Genomic DNA, 19800 nt, shown 5'->3' with positions numbered 1-19800 from the left:
AGAAAGATTTTAAGTGATTACAAGTAATGAGGCATAGAAGTCAGAATTGGTTACAAAGAAATAAAAGGTAAAATGCAACTAACTCCTAACTTAACAAGCTGAATGAATTCAAAGCAAAGGTTTCTCTGACCATATGCTATCAGCAGTCTTACTGGCTGGATTCCTTTCGGCCAGGATCCCTCCCCCACATCAGTGTTAATTTCTCTGTCCTTCAGGTCGCATTAATGCCATGGACGGAGAGAAAGGGAGGAGTATTTTGGGGCATCGGTTCCTCTTTCTTACAGTTGGTGTTTGTGTTTTTTCTTTGAGAATCATCTCCAGCTGAGGTTCAGGAGACAGAAAATCTGTGGCAACGGGGGAAACCAGCTGTTTCTTTGCCAAAATGTAGATTTTTTTTTTTCACTCACACCCTTTTTTCCTATGAAAGAATTGCCCCATAACCAGGTGATAGTCCATTTGATTTTGCTGATACCTGGCTGAGGCATCAGTTTGCCTTTTGTCTCTGATGAACTGTTTGGTAGCTGCTTTTCTAAACTTGGAACATGTCTCAGGAATGTCATATAATAGAATCTTATAACTTTATTTACAATGCTGCCACACATATTTTATTGGGACAATAATGATCAGAAAATTATGAGTTTTCAAGTAGAAAGAACAGGAGTACTTGTGGCACCTTAGAGACTAACCAATTTATTTGAGCATAAGCTTTTGTGAGCTACAGCTCACTTCATCGGATGCATCATTTTCAAGTAATACCTCACAAGGCATACTTTGTACAAAACACATTGTAGCTTTGTAAAGAGAGCGAACATAGGGATACAGACTGTATTTACCTAGCACATTACAAAGCCAGAGTAAAAGTCTTTCTTTGTCCTGGTCAGCTCATGCTTTGGGATGCATATTGTATGCTGCGTAGTATTTAAACATAGCATAAGCTCAGATGTAGTTAACAGGGAAACAGCAGGTTTCCAGTTGCATTGGTTGGCAGGAGCCGCACTGAGAATGCATCGCCCCGGGCCTGAGCGTGTTGTGTTTGCATGGAGGAGAGAGCTTGCTTTACAGCTGGAAGAGTTGGAGTGGGGGAAGGGGGAAATCCACAGGTGCCACAGTTGGTGGAGTCGGCACAAGACTGTGCTTTGAGCTCCGACACGCCGCTCTTGGAGTGCGACTATTTCAGGGAGAGGGCGAGGGCAGTCGCCCAAGCACTTTCTGTTACAGCACGTTACATGCCACGTTATTTAGTGTGTGTGTGTGTGTGTGAGAGAGAGATTCACTTACAAGATATCAAACCCCTGAGGGGCAGTGGAGAGTGCGGGAGGAGGGGGAGATCACTTCCTCTTGGAGAGCGCCGTTTTGGCGCTCGCTTGGTGTGACCCTGTCGCAGGATTTGCGTAGAGAGACTTGTGCCACCAGGAGAAACTGCAGCAGTTTCTTTTATTTAAAAAAAAAAATATGCAAACACACACAAGCGGACGCTTTAAAAGCGCGAGAGACGAGTTTCCCAAAGCTGCTTCCCGGCCGAATTCTTGCAGGAGGCTGCTGCTGCCCCAGTTTGTTGAGGTTTTCCTGGTGAGCTGCTTGGCTAAGCGGAACTTCACTGCTCCACCTAATGCAGGGATTGGGGCAATGTCCTGGTGAGAAGTTCGGCTTCGGAGAAGGGACAGGCCTGTGGGAATGCGGGAGGGTGCGGGAGGGAGTTCTTGAAGACGATCCTAACCTGTCACAGGCGTTTCTGGCTTACATCACTCGGGGATCGCTGCACACTGGGGCCTCTGAAACGCAGCCTGGCTCTCTGAGCATGGCTGAAGGCGGAGACTATGCAAGGAACTTATTTCAGGGAACGCTTGAAGAGGGTAGGGGGTGCAGGATATTACTGTTTTCCCCCTCCCCCCCCATAACCTCTCCACCTGTGTAAAGGGCTTTGGAGAGGCTTGTGTGCGTGTGTGTACATTTTTCAGTGTGCTGCAAGACAGAGCTTGACATTTACCAGACGCCTCCCGGTCAAGGGACTGCGACCTCAGTACCAGCCACAGTAGATACCAAAGCCAGGGCGGGGAGGGGCTCCAGCAAGGGCAATGTCTGCTCCCGAGAAGGGGAAGGGGGCAGTGCTTGGCTATCTAGGAAAGGGCTGTCCCCGTTTCCATCATCTGTATTACTCTGACTTGCAGGGGTCTGGCAAATCTGCAGCTCCACCCCCTCTAGCTGCTGATGGGCTCTTCTCCCTCCCTCCAGCATCTCCAGACCCTTGCAAGGGGTGGGAACGGCCTCCCTATCTCCTTTCTCCCCTGTCTCTGTGCTTGGAGGTCTGCTCCCTGGTGAACAATGCCTGGGGCTACCTCAGCTGTCGCCCAGAGCTTTCCCAAGCAGTGAGGCTGATGTGATCCTTGACTGATTCACTGCTCCCCACAAGGTTCTGAGCAGCTGGGAAGCTGCACTGAGTCTTGTTAGCATCGCTCCGTGGCTGCGCAGCAAATCTTTAAGCAGCTGCTGAGGTGCTGGAATGCGCTGACTACAGATTCTGGAAGACTGCACCGCTCTGCATTCGCTGCACATATGAAAGGCACTCTGTCTGCAACCGGAAAGGCTGGAAAATAGAATACATCTAAACATAAACTTAAATCTGCACAGCAGTAGCTGTAGGGTCTCCTGCTTGCTGGGGAAGGCTCAGTGGGGAATCTGGGAATGGGCATGTCTTGTCCTGATTGTTAATTTCTGCTGGGTTCCTGCATTCTCTGAGCTACTGCTGTCCCTAGCAAGCAGGACAAGGGTTAGATATGTCATTCTGTGCACACTGCAGCCAGGACCACATGCTTCCTCTTCCAGGACAGCTCTCTGTGATAGAGCTCTAAAGCCACCGTGTGCGGGATCCTAATTTGGGACTCAAAGGATTGCCCCTCCTGAGGACTAATTAATCCTGTTTTTCAATAGCCTGCCTCCTGGAGGATCAGCCGTTGCATCAGATATGCCACCGGGCCTCCAGATGCTACATTTCTTACCACAGGGGGAACTGCTCATGGAAACTCTGCAGGAGGCAAAATGCTAATCGTCCTGCTCCATTACCTTTAGAGAGGCTAGCAGCTGCGGGGGGCTGGGAGGAGGAGAGAAGAGTCCCACCCACTGATGGAAACAAAATGCAACAGGCAGCTCCCGTTCCTGCGTGCTGAACGAGTCTCTCAGGAAGAGTCTGGGTCAATGACGGTGAGCGCTAGCAGCAGCATGGGTCCAGCCTAGCACCTCCTTCCTCTTCAGCCTACTTTCCTCCTGGGCGTGTGCACCCAGGAGAGCCATGTCCCTGGGTGAGGCCAGCCCCTTCTCTGGCGTCCCAAGCTCTAGCACCTCCCCTCCTGCTGCAATTGCTGGAGAAGCCCTCTGGCTTCTGAGGGGAGGGGGAACGGCAGCTCCTCTGCTGCAGAAGCTCTGTCCTACCCCTGCCGCTTTGGCTTCTCTTCTATAAGAACAGACATCCCGGGTCAGACATCTAGCCCAGTGTCCTGTCTTCCCACAGTGGCCAATGCCAGGTGCCCCAGAGGCAATGAACAGAACAGGGAATCATCGAGTCATCCATCCCCTGTCGCTCATTCCCAGCTTCTGGCAAACGGAAGCTAGGGACACCATTCCTGCCCATCCTGGCTAATAGCCATCGATGGACCTATCCTCCATGAACTTATCTAGTTCCTTTTCGAACCCTGTTACAGTCTTGGCCTTCACAACATTCTCTAGCAAGGAGTTCCACAGGTTGGCTGCGCATTGTGTGAAGAAATACTCCCTTTTGTTTGTTTTAAACCTGCTGCCTATTAATTTCATTTGGTGACCCCTAGTCCTTGTGTTATGAGAAGGAGTAAATAACACTTCCTTGTTTACTTTCTCCACACCAGTCATGATTTTATAGCCCTCTATCATATGCCCCCCTTAGCCGTCTCTTTTCCAAGCTGAAAAGTCGCAGTCTCTTTAATCTCCTCTAATTATTTCACTTGTCCCAGCAAGTGAAAGGTGACGGTGCTGTGGACAGCAGAGGGAAGGATTAGAGATGATTTCACTGGGACAGGGGGAATTTCTCTCTCTCTCAATAAAGAGGTTTTGAAGGGATTTGGAGAAATCCGTTAAAACCTTAACTTCCCCCCTACTTGCCCAGCCCCCGACACTGTTCTGTAAGGTGCTGCTCAGAGCCATTCCCTTTCCCTGTACGTTATGGTGTCTCCAAAGCCGCACCCTTTGCCGACTACGGAGACTGGCACACAACCTGCCCTTCGTGTTCCCTCCTGCCCTAGCATCATCTGGAAACCTGCAGTAAGCCGCGTAGGGAGTATCGTCCCCAAGGGGAAACCGGCATAAACGCTCTAACCCCAGCTGCTGTCCCTGGGAAGCCCTGCTCTCGCAGGGGTGGGAGGGTAGAAAGCCATCGGTGGTGTCACTTCCATGAATGCAGAACAAAGCTGGTTTGGCAGCATTTTGGGGCGAGTCCTTGACACCTTGCACTCCTTTGAAAAATCCCAGTCTCATCCCTTCCTATGTCGGGTGGGGAGACTTGGACCCAAACTCCCCTTGAGGTGGGAGGTAGATGCGGGTGCCTGGATGCCTGCGTCTTGGAGACTGACTTCACATGGATGTTTTGAATGTGGCCAAGACCTGTCCCCGGGAACTCCCCAGTCCCTCTGACTCCGTAGTTCAGATTTTGAGGCCTTAACGCATCCTGCAGTTTACAAAGAAGTAGCTCGTTGTTTTGGGCCGGGGAGGCAAAACGCATCAACAAGCCAGCGATTTCTTCAATCATCCTGCTCATTACACAGGGGAAAAATTAATACATCGCCTGCCATCCCCAGAAGCTATTTGTTAAAGCCAAAGATAATGATGGGCAAAATTGAGCCTGGCTCAGTTGCATGCTGTCTTTTAAGAATCCTTCCAAGAAAGGGGATCTGTTTTTGTGAGCTCCAAAATCTGTGTACAAGCCTTTCAGCCCCATAGGGGACAAGCCACTTTGGGTGGGGGGAGGGGAAGAGGAGGGAGCAGGACTTCCAAAAAAAAACAAAACAAACCACAACAAAAAAGTCCAGATCATATTTGAATGTCCAACTTAAGACACTGACTAAGGCCCTTTTAAAGAAAAATGCCGAGTAACCATGCCCTGAAAATTGGGCCCCTTAAGGCGTCTCAAAAATCTTGAAAATGATGGACTAGCACTGTCAATCAATCGCAGTTAATGCTTGTGATTAATGCAAAACAAATTAACTACATTTAAAAAAAGCAGCTGTGGTTCATCGCAGTTTTAATTGCACCATTAACAATAGAATACCAATTTACATTTCTTATACATAATATTGGAAGTTTTTTCTACATGTTTCAAATATATTGATTTCAGTTACAGCACAAAAAACTAAAACAACGAGGAGTCCTTGTGGCACCTCCGAGACTAACCCATTTATTTGGGCATAATTCAGTTAAGGTGGAAGTGGCCTGTTCTCAACAGTTGACAAGAAGGGGTGAATATGAAAGAAGGAAGATTACTTTTGTCGTTCTGACAAGGCCAGTACAATCAAGGTCGCCCATGTAAAGTGTCTAAGGTGCCCCAAGAACTCCTCGTTGTTTTTGCTGATTCAGACTAACACAGCTATCCCTCTGAAACAGATTACTAAATGCACTGTGCTCACTTTATTTTATTTGAAGTGTAAAAAAGGTAGACAAAAGAAATAGTATTTTTCAGTTCACCTCATACAAGTCCACTCAGTCCTACTTCTTGTTCAGCAAATCGCCAAGACAAGCAAGTTTGTTTACATTTATGGGAGATAATACTGCCCACTTCTTACTTACAGTGTCACCTGAAAGTGAGAACAGGCGTTCTTATGGCCCTATTGTAGCCGGCACTGCAAGGTATTTACGTGCCAGAGATGCTAAACATTTGTATGCGCCTTCATGGTTTGACTTCTAGGCTCTAAAGTGTTCTGGGTTTTGTTTTTAAGTGCAGTTATGTTTAAAATAAATAAATAAAATAAAAATTCTGCATTTGTAAGTTGCACTTTCACGTTCAAGGTTGCACTCCAATACTTGTATTGCGGTTCATAGACCTGAAGTGTAATGTGAACGTTAACCAAGAAATCCTGCTGTGACTTCCAGAGTTGAGTTGACTTCCTGGTTTTTCAGGACTTCAGAACAACCAGTGCCCACCATCTGGCTGGCACAAGAAGTGGGACCACATCATCCCATCCTCCAGCACCTTTACTGGCTACCTGTTCCCTGTCAGCTCTCTCTGAAATCGTTCTCTATCCCACCTTGCAGAATGTCTCTTTCACAGTTTCCGCTCATATCTCTTCTTCCATGCGGTCTAGCCAGTTATGTGAGTGCCACCTTTTTTGCAGCTCCTGCTGTTTGGAACAACCTTCCTAAGTCTCTCTCTCTTGCTTCAAATCTCAGCTGGAAAAAACAGCTCTTCTCACTACCCAGCCCTCTGCTGTTTGGTCTCACGAATGGATGCTTTAATTTTCACTGCACAAACTGCTTTAATGCTAATTTACATTAGGTGTTTGAGTCTCTTATGCCGCCGCAGACTCTCTGGCGATTGGAGAACTAGTGAAATTCTGAACTTGCAAGAGGCCCGGTGGGCTTGTCTAAATACAAAGTTGCACTGTTTAACTAAAAGAGTGATATTGTACCACTTAAACGGGTGTCACTTTGTGCATAGACCCTGGCAGAGCTATAAACTTGGCTTATGTTGGTTTTAGCTTGTTTCTAGTTAAATAACCAGCCTAACGACATCAATGCAATATCCCACCTTTTAGTTAAACTGGTGCAACTTTGGGTGTAGCCCAAACCTGTAAACTTTGGGAGTGGGCAGGGGGAGCTATGGGCTAATGAACACTTAATCTGTCTTTGCAGATTCATCATTCTTGCCCCATTTGCCTTAAGGCTGAGAGCTCTGAGTGCATTTCCTCCCCCTTTCCCCCAGAATCACTCCAGCAAAACCATGGACAACTGGAGCTGATATTTCTGGTATTTTAAAGGTACGATGCAGAAAATAAATCTTTACAGGCCGTTTTTATATTAGAAGAGAGATAGGTAGGCAGAGTCTCTCTTTAGATAAAACCCGTTGTAGAGCACTTCTTCTGGTGAGTGGAAGAGAAGAGGGTCTTGATGTAGCACAGGGTACTGGCAATGAGGCTCTTCTTCTACCACTAGAAAAAGCAAAGGTGATCCCTTCAAGTTCACTGTTGCTGTAGGAGACCTAGGCTTCTCTGCTGTGATTCGCAGAGGAATATCACTGTACGTTCTTACAAAATAACCTTTCTGCGGAAGATAGCAGAGGTGGCCGTAGGCCCTGTTTTATTATTTGGGCTATGCAATCCGGTCAAGCCAAGCCACGGCGTTCTTATCAGTGATGTTCAAAGGCACAAAGACCTCCAGGAAGCTGAGTCATTTTGCAGCCCTCGAGAATGTGTGTCACGGTTTGTGGCTGCCCACATCAACGTAGTGGATGGTCTCTCAGACGCCACCAAAATTCTGCCACAGCACAAATTGTGTCTGGTACGAAACTGGTTCAGCAGGCTCCGTTGCCTTCGCAGGAAATCAAACCCTGCTGACATTGAGTGGGGTCCAAGACAAGATAATTATTTGTCCCTTTCTCTGCGGACCATGAAGCTCTGCCTCTTCTACTGTAAATCCCTCACTCTATTAAACTTACCCACAGCAGGCGACGTGAGGGCAAATGGCCACGTGGTGGATTAAGCAAGTCTTCAATTGACGGTAGATGTGACCTATCCCACAAGTTCGTCACGAGCTTTGCTTTGCTTTCCTCGCTGCGAACGCTGGGCAGCGCCGTATTGCCGGCCCTACGCGAGACAATCCTTCCCATCCATTAATCAGTGGACGATCAGTTCCCAGAGAGGCTACCATAAATATTGAGCCGAGAGTTAATTGGTGTTCAAAGCATTTTAAATGGATTTTGTGTGTGTGTGTTACTGCTTCTTAAACTAGGGTCTACAGGTTTGTGTAACTTGCAGAGGGACAGTGGAAAACCGTGTGGTAAAAAATGTGGATCAGACTCCACAAATATATGCAAGCACTTCAGTGCCGAAGCTGAGCCTATGGGCAAATAGCGCACCGCTTTTTCTGTCCTCGGACGCAGGGATATTTACTGGCTATAGCTGGCTAAGCCTTCACCCTTTATAGAGAGAAATTGAGGCAGAGAGAAGGGAATTCATTTGCACCACAGCAGGTTGTGAATGACAGATGGAACCCAGGAGAGCTGCCTCTAATACCCAGGCCAGCAGTCCCGTTTCTCCTCAGGGGCTGCGGGGATTGGTGACCTGTTTCATCTTAACCCCACCCCTGTCAGTTTCTATTAGGGGACAGCCTAGACCCTCGGTGACTGTTTCCTCCCCTTCCACACTGTCTCCTCACTGCTTTCCCCTCACTCACTGCTTCCATTTTGTAATGGACCAGGGAAGTAGCCATGTATACACGTGGTAATGCCGTGTGGCAGTCACTCCAAGCAGCACTAGGCTTTTTCTGGCATAAAAAGGACAAATTAAATAAACATGCGTGATTGCTTAAACATTTGTTTTTTAAATTAGCATCATTTTTTTTAATTGAAGTATTTGGATATGCTGTAATGGAACATTTTAGCCATTTTTTTCTCTGATACGATTTTTCCAGAATAATTGCTGATTTTTAAAAAGCAGATGCAAAAGTGGGGCCAGGTTTTTGGCTTAATCCTGTCAGAGCCATGGAGGGGAAGAAACGACCCCGTTTGGAGCTGTGGGGTCCGGACAAGTGTCCAGCAGGTTAGCGTTGGCTGGAGGCAGGGGCGCCGATGCTAAGACGATGCGGAAAGCTGGGGACGAGGCACATCTACATTTCGTGGGAGAGCCAGGAAAACCCAGAGCTTACTTCTAATGGTGAAAGCTGGCCCTGGGGTTCCCTCCGTCCTCAAAACTTAAGGGAAGGGTGAGGGAAAACTAGATTGAGCTTACAGTGTGGCCTAGCGGATTGGCGATTGGCTACAGACTCGGGAGAACCAGGTTCTATTCCTTGCTCTGCCACTGACTTGATGAGTGACCCTGGGCAAGTCCCTTTCCCTTTCAGTGCCTTTCTTTTTCTTGTCTGCATAGATGGTAAGAGACAGTTGCTGGCCAAAGAGCTTGCAATGTGTATGTACAACGCCTAGCATAATAGGATCCTAAATCTAGGTAGGACCTTTGAATCTACTGGTATGTGACCAAGGATCTCTAAGCGGACGATCTCAGAAGTGTGGGCTGCTAGACTAATGCAGCTGACGAGTTAGTGTTATTAATGACTTTTTTTGGCGCTTTTTACCTCATTTGATTTGAATGCAAAAATTACACCTTGCCCCAGCTATTGATTCTCTGTCCTTTAAAATGACATTCCATGCAAGGAGGAACCATCGTCTGGCTAATGGGGACGCCTGCGTGCTGCTGCACTACCGTGAGCTGCGGTTTAAATAGCAAAAGGTTATCTGAGCCCACCCAAACGCTCAGCACTTCCCAAAAGTCCTCTCAAAACAAAGCGGGTCCTCGCAGCTTGCTCTGACAGTCCACAGGCCTGGGTTATTGCGGCTCTAAGGTATCTTTGAAAGTTTCAGCTCATTTAAAGGTGGGAAGAGTGACATGGGGAAGGCACAGAGGAGCCCAACATAAGGCTGGAGCCTTTGGGGAAACCAGTGCTGGCCCTAATGTTCTGTAACCGCATCTGCCAGCACAGGAACACTTGGCTAGACCAGGCTGGCTAGCGAGCAGCTCCTTTCAGACTTGGAGGTTTCAGGGGCAGGAGAGAGCCTCCGCTACTCCTGATAAACTCCTGTAGTTAAGAAGAGTTCAGGTGGGAAAGGTGGAAAGAGAGCTGGGAGCAGGTCAGGGAGGCCTGTGGGTCCTGAACCTCTAGACGAGCATGCAGTTAAATTCATGGGCTCCCAGGGCATGTCACTGCTGCAGTGGTGAGTACATGTGTTTTGTTTTTTTTGGGGGGGGGGGGTGGTAGGGCTGGTGCTCTATTTATTGCACACCGATAGGTGTGCGAGAACAAAGATGGGCCTTGCCTGGAAGAATTCATAAGAACGCCACGCTGGGTCCATCGAGCCCAGTGTCTTGTCTTCCGACCGTGCCCAGTGCCAAGTGCTTCAAAGGGAATGAATTTATCGACTGATTCATCCCCTCTCATGTAGTCCCAGCTACTGGCAGTCAGAGGTTTAGGAATACTCAGAGCATGGGGTTGCTTCCCTGACCATTTTGGCCAATAGCCAATGATGGACCTATCCTCCAGGAACTTATCTAGTTCTTTTTTGAACTCCGTTATACTTCTGGCCTTCACAACATCCCCTTGCAGTGAGTTTCACAGGTTGACTCTACGTTTTGTGAAGTAGTAGCTCACATACTAAGGCCCTGATCCTTTAATTGGATCCGTGCAAAGGGATCCTTGCTCCTGACTTTGAGCTCCCCATTGCAGTTGGCTGGGTCCATGTGGATCCAATTGCAGGATCAGGACCTTTGCATGGACAAAATGCAACCAGTGGAAAGTAGATGGATGTAGATGGTTATGCAATAGGAGTGCAGTTTTCCAGCCTTGCTTTGCATACTTCCCTGGAGGTTTTAGGGAGTATTTTTTTAATAATAAAAACTTAATAAATCAGTTAAATCCAGTGAAACTTAAAGTAATTAACTGTTGTAAGCGGGGGATGGGAGTTTGTAGAGCATCCTCTTCCGGAAACTAATAGACCCTGTGCCTCCTTATCTTGATGATTTTCATAATTTAACTGAATCCTGAGGTAATGGATCTGATGAACTTTTATGGAGCTAATTTTAGATTTAATGGACTTCTTGGGTTGTTTTTATAAAGGTACTGTTTTTAAAATGTTGATGCACTTGAAAGGTAAGATAAGAGCAATAGAAGCTGAAATAAATCTGAAGAATCTTCCAGGGTTTTTGGCTAGCAGCAGGTCCACTCCGAGTGCACCGACCTTGCCACCTGAAACCGCCCTTGGAAGCCATCTTAAGAACCCAGGTGCTTTTCCCCCTGGGCAGTGAGCTGAGCACATGAAAGGAAAGAAGCTGAAGACCTTGCCTTCATGCCAGAGCATCGCTGCCAGTGTTTTTTGCCTTTCTTGAATAACCTTTGACCCCCTGCCCTCCCCCCCGGAATGAGGGAGCTGCAAAGCCGGGATCATCTATGTTAATCTGGTCTCATTGAGGCAGGATCAGTGAAACCACCTCACAGATTCACTGTATTATGGAGCAGATTGAGGGACTTAGCGAGCAAATTTAATAAATATCATTTCGATATGACTTGGTGGAAAAAATCCATGGAGCAGCTGATGTCGGAAGCGCTGTGGTGAAGGCTGAGGGAACGGGGGCTGGTTATGATGGGGTCTGTGTTGGGGAGAAGGACGGAAATGCCATCAGCGTCTCTCTCCCCCTCCTCCCCCCATGCCTTTAGAAATGGGGCTTGGGGGTGATGTTCACTTGGGTTGGAGGGAGAGGCTGAGCCGACAGAGCAGATGGCACGTGTTTGAGCTAGGAGCCAGGGCCGAGTGGTGTGTGCCTAATGGGGGGGCAGGGCTGTATGGGTGCTGGGCGAGGCCTGGGTGGGGGCATGTGTTTCAAACGAATTGGAAGTGGTACAGGATTTGGTGATGCTCTCTGGCAGTGTGAGGACATGGGCGAGGGGGGCTGTTGAAGGATGCACTGTCCCTTTAAAAAAAAAAAAAAAAAGTGTATGCCCTAATCCTGCTGCAAGGTGCTCTGCACAGTTTGACCCCCTCTGCCCACCCAAAGGCTCCAGCAATGCTCCGCACAAGGGTACGGATCTGTCCGTCTGAGGCAGTTTGCAGGATCAGGGCCCTTAGAAGATGTTTTAAGTGCTAGAGCTGGGTGTCTTGTTTTTCAGTATTAAAAGGACACGTTGAGCCAGATCATCAGCGGGTGGGAATCTGTGTAGCTCCATTAAAGCTATGCCCATTTACACTAGCCGCTGAAGTCAGTGGAGCGACATGGATTTACACTGGCTGAGCTTGTGACCTGTTCGGAGGGGAAAGCAGGGGCGTGGGATTTCCCCAAGAGTGGGGAAGGGTTACGGATCTCTTTGGTGGCAGGAGAGAGGACATTTTTTCCCTGCTCTGTCCTTTGTCTTATGAGGTTCCTTGTAGTTCCTGGTAGAGTCTTTGAGTTGTGCTCTAACATGCCTGAAATGTCTTTGTTGAGCTTTCCAGTGGAAAAACCAGTGTTGCCCTGACAGGCTCTAGGGGCAGGGGGATGGAAGGGAGGGGCTCAAACACTCATCACATTCAGATATAGCTTTTAAGCTATACACTTCAGCTCCATGGTGGGTGTCTGAGGCAGGTAGACGTATTTATCTTTCTGTGGGAGGAGGTTTGGAGGAGAAGGAAGCAGGTTTGTGTGGTGATTGTGGCTTCTCTTGCTGATGCCCTGTTCTGGAAGCAATCTTTTACCCTGTGTAAACTAGTTCGGTGAGATGCACTGCAAATCTCAGCTCCAGCCTCTGGAAGCCCTTGAGTGGAAGGTGTAGCGCTTGCAGGCAGAGAAATTGACTGACCGCTTTGTCTTTGTCTCTTGCAGGACACCCCCCCCCCCCCCCCCCGCTGGAAAAACACTTGGTTTAGAATAAATATTTGACCTCTTGCTAACCCCTCTTTCCTCCCAATCTCATTCGGTGAAGAGTGAAAAAGGCTGCGGCCAATCCAAGAAGGGCAAGAGCTGGGGACCGTATCATTAAAATGCTAAAAATGAATGTGCTGAAAACAGATACAATTGGGTATTTAAATCCCTGAATGAAAAGAGTGTGTGTTACAGGGCTTGAAGGGAGCTGGTCTCCCAGAGCCCCTGGAAAGTATGCAGTCAGGCCTGCGCTATTAATTTTTTGTTTCTGGTTTTCAAAGGAACTGCAAAACCCATGAGGGAGGCAGATGCCCTCCCCTCAGCCATGGGCTGAAAAACGGGAGAGGGAGTTTTCACTTGTCCCTGGTGGTGTCAACTGGGTTGGGGGAGAGGATAATTGCCAATCACTAGGTGTGTACAAGGATTGTGTATACATGCTCTGTCTATGAGTGTTCACGTGCTCAGGCTTCAGCTGTTTCACCCTCACTCCTTCATGGTTGAACACTTGTCCTCTTTGTCCTGGCATACGCAGACTTTGGGCACACTGGCCCCCAGGTTCCCTCTTGAGCCACCAGCTCTCTCTGTTTGTCACTCCAGCTATCGTGCTTGTACCTTGATTACCACAACTAGTGTGCATTGGCAAAACCCTCTTTGGGCTTGGTAGGCGCTCGTGCGCCACTCTTAATTGTGCTCCTTGCACTTTTTAGTGCAAAACAGTAGCAGTCAGGGCTAGAAAAAACAGCTAGGCCTCATTAACCCACCCCACTGTCTCTTGCCTTATTCTTCCTTCTCCAAAATCCTGCCACCCCTTTTTTTGCTTATTCCCCAAGTTTGGTATCACCCCTCTGGCAAGCCCCTGGATGCAACTCCATTGTCACCCCTTCCTGCAAAATCACCCATTTGCATTTACTCAGTATTCTTTTGGGGGTGGGGTGCGCGTGGTTAGAAAAAAACACAGCCTTCCCTCACTTCTCTGTGCATGTGTGTAAGGACCTTTTGTGGGTCCTGAATGCCCATGGAGCTGCCCCTAAGTCAGGTATTAACTGGCTGGCTGGGCTTTGGGCCAGCAGCATGGAGCAGATCCATTGGCTGTTGGATACTTAATGATCAAATGAAACATTTCAAAGTTTTAAAAACAACGCCACCAAACTGCAGGCCCGTCTGCTGCCAGAAACCCTGCTTCCCATCAACCCCAGGCAGTGAGAGAGAGTGGGGATTTTAAACCAAACAATTCCCCCCCTCCCCCCCCCCGACGGTGGATTGGCTGCCAAGGTTCTCCGAACGGGAAGTTCTGTCCCTCCTCTCTCTGTATCGGATGTCAGGTTGGCATGGAAAATTCCATCTGTTTTCAATCTGGATCCCCCTTCGCATCTCTTAAGCATCTTCTCCTCCCTGCTCCCGCTCCTACATTCCCTCCTCCACATCCGCTGGGGCACACACATCAAGGGAATCTACTTGGGTGACTCTTCTTCTTTTTTTCTTTATTTTTCCTCTTCTTCTTCTTCTCCTAAAAATGAATGTGACCTCCCTTATGCCCTGCTCCTCCCTTTCCCTAAATACTCAACGCTAAGGCACATGCAGCCTTTCCACATATGACTGCCTTGTATATATAAACGCAGGCTTGCCAAGAGAACCTCCAAGCCTGGGACTACTTCAGTCTTCGGCTTGCAGAATTTCCAAATGACCAAGATTTTTAAACTTGGATCCATCAAGAAATACTAAAATCAAGGACTGGGATGGAGGGGGAGCCAGGATGTTCCTTTTTGAGGGCTGGAAGGGACCTCAAGTGGTCATCAAGTCCAGCCCCCTGCACTGAGGCAGGGCCAAGTAAATCTTGATCAGTCCTGACAGAGGTTTGTCAACTGGTCTTGAAAACCACCAGTGATGGGGATTCAACAGCCTCCCTTGGGAGCCTGTTACAGTATTTAACTACCTTTAAAGTCTGAATGTTGATCATTTGCTACAGATTAAGCCAATTACTATTTGTCCTACCTTCAGTGGACATGGAGAACAATTTGAGAGAGAAAGGTGGGGAAGGTAATATTTTTTTATTGGACCAATTTCTGTTGGGTGTGAGAGAGACGCTTTTGAGCTTACACAGAGTTCTTTTTCAGGCCTGGGAAACCTACTCGCAGTGCCACAGAACAATTGACCGCTGTCCTCTTAATAACAGTCCTTAATGTATTTGAAGACTGTTACCAGGACCCCTTCTGTCTTCTTTTCTAAAGACTAAACATGCCTGTTTTTTAACTTTCCTCACAGGTCGCGTTTTCCAAACCTTTTTATCATTTTTGTTGCTCTCTTCTGGACTCTCTCTCTCCAATTTATCCACATCTTTCTTCGAGTGGCAACCAGAATTGGACACACTACTCCAGCTGAGACCTCACCAGTACTGAGTAGAGCAGGACAATTACCTCCTGTGTCATGCATAAGACACTCCTGTTAATACACCCCAGAATATTAGCCTTTTTCGCAACTGCATCACAGTGTTGGCTCATATGCAATTTGTGATCTGTTGTAACCCTAGATCCGTTCCTGCGGTACTATCACCTAGCCAGTTATTCCTAATTTTGTAGTTGTGCGTTTGATTTTTTCCTTCCTAAATGTGGTACTTTGCACTTGTCTTTATTGAATTTCATCTTGTTGATTTCAGACCAATTCCCTGATTTGTCAAGGTTGTTTTAATTCTAATCCTGTCCTCCAAAGTGCTTGTCACCCCTCTTAGCTTGGTGTCCTCCACAGATTTTATAAGCATACTCTCTGTTATCCAAGTCATGAATGAAGAAATTGAATAGTACTGGACCCAGGACCAGCCCCTGCAGGATCCCACGAGAAACATCTCCGCCAGTTTGATAGTGAACCACTGAGAACTATTCTTTGAGAACAATCTTTTACCCAGTTGTTAGCCCATCTGATAGTAATTTTATCTAGACCACATTTCCCTAGTTTTCTTGTGAGAATGGCATGTGGTACTGTGTCAAAACCTTACTGAAATAAAGAGATATCACATCTACTGCTTCACACCATCCACTAGGCCAGGAACCCTGTCAACAAAGGAAATTGAGTTAGTTTGGTTATTCTTGACAAATACATGTTGGCTATTCCTTATAACCCTGTTATCCTCTAGGGGTTTACAAATTGGTTGTTTAATAACTTTCCTAGTATCTTTCCAGATCTCGAGGGCAGGCAGGCTGGTCTAGAATTCCCCAGGTCCTCTTTGTTCCTTGTTTTTAAAATCCGGTGCTATTTTTGTGCCCTTTTCCAGTCCTCTGGGACCTCATGTGCCCTGGATGATAATTACTAATGGTTCCGAGATTGCTTCAGCTAGTTCCTTAAGTACCATCGGATGAATTTCATCAGGCCCTGCTGTCTTGAATATGTCCAGCTCATATCAATATTCTTTAATCTGTTCTTTCCGGGTTTTGGGTTGCGTCCCCTCCCCCATGTTATCAATATTAATTTTGTCGAGTATCTGATCACCATCAACCTTCTTAGTAAACACTGAAGCAAAATAGGCATGAAGCACCTCTGCCTTCTTGATGTCATCCGTCATTAGCTTTCTTTCCTTGCTAAGTAGAGAACCTGCCCTTTCCTTCATCTTTCTCTTGCTCCTATTTAAATAACCTCCTTCCTGCTGCCTTTTATGTCCCTTGCAAGGGGTAACTCATTTTGTGTCTAGGCCTTTCTGATTTTGTCCCTGCGTGCTTGTGCTACTCTTCTGTGCTCCTCCTTAGCCACTTGTCCACATGTCCACTTTTTGTAGGATTCCTTTTTTGATTTTCTAGTCATTAAAACAGCGAATACACAATGATTTGCTTCCACCCTGAAGCAAAGCATCGCATCTCTATGGGATTTCAGATTAACTTGAACACACGTAGGTAACAATAAGTATATCATGGTCTTTCTCTGCAGAAGCCCTCTTTTGTCCCAGATCCCCTTCTGTAATCTTTTTTGTCATCCCGTACTGTGTTATGTCTTATTTAGACTATAAAGTCCTCAGGCCAGGGATTATCATCGCTTTTTTTATGCCTGTGAAGAGCCGTGCACACCTATGGTGCTTCATAAATAACAAAAGGGTTTTAAAAAAATCCCCAGGCTTTTTATAGTCCGATAAAGTTTGCCTCCACAGTAGCAAAAAATTGATGTTTAGTTTATTTATGTTTCATCTTGTCGAAATGTGTAGCGGCGATTATCCTGCAGCCGTTCCCCTTCCACCCGTCCTAGGCCATGGTTGTCATGGGCTGTGTCTGAAGTAGGCTTTTGTACCAAGGTTTCTCATTGTTGCCATCGCCAGTGCAGAGAAGATACCGGCAGCTTAACCGTGATGGCGTCTAACCGAGCTCGGAGCAAATCTGTGTGACGCTCATAGACTGCGGTAAAGCACCAGTGACTGCCTGCAGCCCTGTTGGTTTGTTTGGTCTCTGCTAGGATTGCAACAGTGTTGGCTAACCTGTATTGAAATATACACTTCTTTCTCTAGCGGGGACCAGGCCTGAACGAAGGGAGATCTGAATTCTAGTACTAGCTGCTCTGTTAACTGTGCTGTGCGCCCTTGGAAGGTTATTCCGTCTTTGTACCTCAGTTTCCCTTCAGTATAAGAGGTGAATAATTAACTGCCCTGCAAGGGGGGCATGTGAGGCTCAGCTGTTTGCCCGTGGCTTGGAGATTCTCCAGCTGACAGTAGCCAAGATGGGGAAGCAACAAATATAAAAAAGGGAGCTGGAAGACTTTTTTTAATAATAATTAATAATAATAAACCCCTAGAAACAATAACACAGTGTGTGTCTTGCTCTCCTTGCCCTGGTTCTTGCCTGTTGGGGCATGAGGCTAGCAGCCAGTTTGGAATGGGAAATGTGTGAGCTGTCTCTATTTGCTACGTTGCAGCTGGACCAGGCTGGGGCCCAGGTATAAGTCACCCCCTCCCTCAAAAACAAAATCCCAACCTTCTCTGCAGCTCCAAACTCATGGATGGAAGGGAGATTTACCCCGGGGAGCTGAAGGCGTTACTGGCTGCTACGCCCTGGGGGTGGGCGGGAGGAGCTTCCTGCCCCCCTCCCACCAAGGCAGCGCATCGTCTGTGGGGCTTCCCCCAACTCCATCCCTATCCCTCACACCATCATCCCTTACAGGGCCATGCCAGCTCAAGTCCCCCTCCATCCCATCTTCCCCAAGGGGTCTCCCTTCCCCCTCCCACACCCATTTCCCCCATGGAGCTCCTCTTCTTCTTCCCGAAGACCTTCCACTATGAATTTTTCCCTCCCCCCATCCCACACATGTTCCCCTATAGATCTCCCCACTCCATGGATCAGCTCTCCCGCCCCCAGGGGGGCTGGAACAGTGTGTACAGTGGGGGTGCTGAGAGCCATTGAACCAAACTGTAAATCCTGTATATGCAGGGAGTGTTGCAGCAGCCCCAGTTCCAGCACCTATGCCCTCCCCTATGGATCTCTTCCCCCCCCCCCGGATCTGCTCCCCCCCTTTCCCTTCCAACACCCCGTCCCCTATGGAACTCCCCCACCTATGGATCTGTGCTCCCCTCCTCCCCTGTCCCCGATGGATTTTCCCCTACAGACTTTGTCCTGCTTCCCCTCCTCCCCCCCACCCCACCCACACCTCGGTCTCACTCTGTATGCTCCCTGCCCCTCCCCTGGCTCCTCCCAGCCTTTGCCCCCCTTCTCCCTCCCGGTCCCATCTCGTGTCTTGCTCCAGACCCTGCAGGAGGTGTCACCCCCTAACCCCCTCCGAACCCAGGTTGGATTAACGGGGACCAGGCGCCTCATGGATCCCTAGCCGCTGCCTCTTGGCCACCAGTGCTGCAGCCGGGGGCCCCTCTCGGGGGCTCCAATGGGAAGGCTCCAGCCCATACGGTGAGTCCTGCAGCCCGACTGGGTCTGAAGTGTGTGTGGGGTGGCTCCTGGCACCCTGGGGCTGTGGGACCTGCATGGGGCTGTTCTCCATCCTCTGCTCCCCCCGTTTCATCCCTTCGCCCCTGCTCTGTGTCCTCCTCTTCTGCCATCACCCGCTTCCCATCCTCTGCTCCCCCATTCCTCCCCCCCCCGCTCCAAGTTCTCTCCCCCCATTATCCTCTCCGCACCGCTTCCTTTCCTTCCCCGTCCCTTGACCCCTTTCCCCTCTCCACATTCTTTGCTGTCGCCTCATTCCCCCTCTCCTTTTAACTTCTTCTGGTGCTCAGCTCAGTAACTGCCCCTTTAGGAGCTAGCCCACATTGCTTTCCTGGTGCAGGATAAATAGAGACCCCCTTTCCCCTCTGTCCCCCCCCAGATGTTCCCAAGAGTTGCTCCCCACCCCAGTCCACCAGGACCCCTAGGGCTGCTCCCCTGGCTCTGTGCTAGATTAGACCCAGAGCAGATTTTACTTGTTACTTTATTTTCTGGTGGCTGAGTTTAAACCATCAATCCAGAGTTTCCTTTTTAAGGGAATAATTCCCTTCTCCAGCTTGGGAACATCCAGAGCCAGTTACAGTTCAGAGAGCTTCCCCTGGGCTGCTTGTTAATCCGTCTCTTGCCTTCTTTAATTTTGTGGTTGATCCTGCCTGTCTGCATGTCTCTCTCTCTTTTAAACTGGAAACGAAGGGTTTTTTTTCACCCCCATTTATTTGCTGTGTGTTGATTTTGTTTCAGCAAAGATCCCCTCGTTCCCCCTCCCCCCATGTCTGTAAATACCCCTCGGTCTGTGTCTGGCATGTTGCATCTGGTATCAAAATATAAGGTTTAAAAATAAAGTTAAAGAATCCTCCTTGAGCCAGCTGCTCCCAGACTTTAGGGGAAAGGTGGATTTGTTTTGTGTGGGGTCAGACTGGGAACTGGCTTGCTGCTGTTTGTAGATTTCAGTGGCATCCAAATTATAACATCCAGGTTTCACTTTTTTTCCTCCCTTTTTGTCTTAGGGCTTTGGGGGATCGATGATGTTGTTTAATTGAAAGGGGGGAATTCTGTGCAATAAAGATTAATGGTGTAGGTTAGCATTATTTTGAAATCATTAAAGGCACATTGATTCTCCCCCACCCCTACCCCCACCGCTTTTAAATCTGCCAAATCGTTTATTGGTGCGTTTATTTGCAAAACAAGGGACAAATAAATGACTACCTGTGTCAAGCTTCCCCAATTCATGCAAAACTCCTCTCTTCCCTTTATAAAAGTGTACCAAGGACTGGCTTCTTCTGTTT

At 48.0% G+C, this 19800-nt stretch overlaps 1 protein-coding gene across 8 annotated transcripts in view; it reads left to right on the top strand.

Moving 5' to 3' along the window:
• PTPRS (protein tyrosine phosphatase receptor type S) overlaps positions 1-19800 on the top strand; it is a 247445-nt gene that overhangs the window by 32980 nt on the left and 194665 nt on the right. Inside the window, exon 1 of one of the 8 annotated variants that reach the window (XM_073323715.2) lies at positions 18283-18481. The exons of the other annotated variants lie outside the window; for them this stretch is intronic. The gene's annotated coding sequence lies outside the window, so the exon portion shown is untranslated. Of the gene's footprint in view, positions 1-18282; positions 18482-19800 lie in introns of those variants that run through there. 8 annotated transcript variants of the gene reach the window in all.

Source organism: Lepidochelys kempii, chromosome 25 (assembly GCF_965140285.1).
Source record: "Lepidochelys kempii isolate rLepKem1 chromosome 25, rLepKem1.hap1, whole genome shotgun sequence".
In the NCBI taxonomy this organism is placed as follows: Eukaryota; Metazoa; Chordata; order Testudines; family Cheloniidae; genus Lepidochelys; species Lepidochelys kempii.
This window is presented reverse-complemented; position numbering and strand designations above follow the sequence as displayed.